The following is a 713-nucleotide window of genomic DNA, read 5'->3' as shown; positions in this document are numbered from 1 at the left end:
CACATCTGCAGTGTCTTCTTCCATCACGCCATTGCCATTGTCATAATTCAACACACCTCCATGGTTCCCCCAAATTTTCAAATCTTGCTGCATATTATAGTTATTCTACACCTTATCTTCAACACAATTTTCTCAGATAAGATCTCCTGCTGTTCTTATTCAAAGCATACTTGTGTTTTAACAAGATCACAGTAGGTTTTTCTTAAAAGAAACAATCTATGAACATTCACCACAACTCCTTAAAGTCTGCCTCATCCTTATCTCTAATTCTACTTGTTAAACTTGCCAATTCTGAAAAATTCCATCAATTTCAGCTGCCAAACTTCTAAAAAAAAAAAACCAAAAACAAGTCTTTACTTGGTACAAAAAGGAAGACAAAGAGCAGCCAGGTTGGAATCTATAGTGAAAGAAATCCATAAATGGAGGACTACCAGAGAGAAGATCCAGTTCCTCATACCTGCTTATGGACTTCTCTCGGAGGTGGCAGGAAAAGGAGGACGTCAATTGATGATCTCAGTATCTGGGTAGCTGCACATGGGGAAAGGTGGGGTGTTTTAGGTGGTTCCTAAGCTGTATAAAATTGAAAAGTTTGGAACCAATCCTGATGGATTTGAAGGAACCTTTATTCGATCCAGTTCCAAACTCAGGAGGTACAGCTAAGGTACACACACAACTCAGGCAGTTTCAATCTATTCCACACAAGAATGTCCATC

Source organism: Podarcis vaucheri (genome assembly GCF_965113315.1).
Source record: "Podarcis vaucheri genome assembly, chromosome: 16".
In the NCBI taxonomy this organism is placed as follows: Eukaryota; Metazoa; Chordata; class Lepidosauria; order Squamata; family Lacertidae; genus Podarcis; species Podarcis vaucheri.
The sequence above is the reverse complement of the archived record's forward strand: the minus strand, read 5'-3'. Positions refer to the sequence as shown.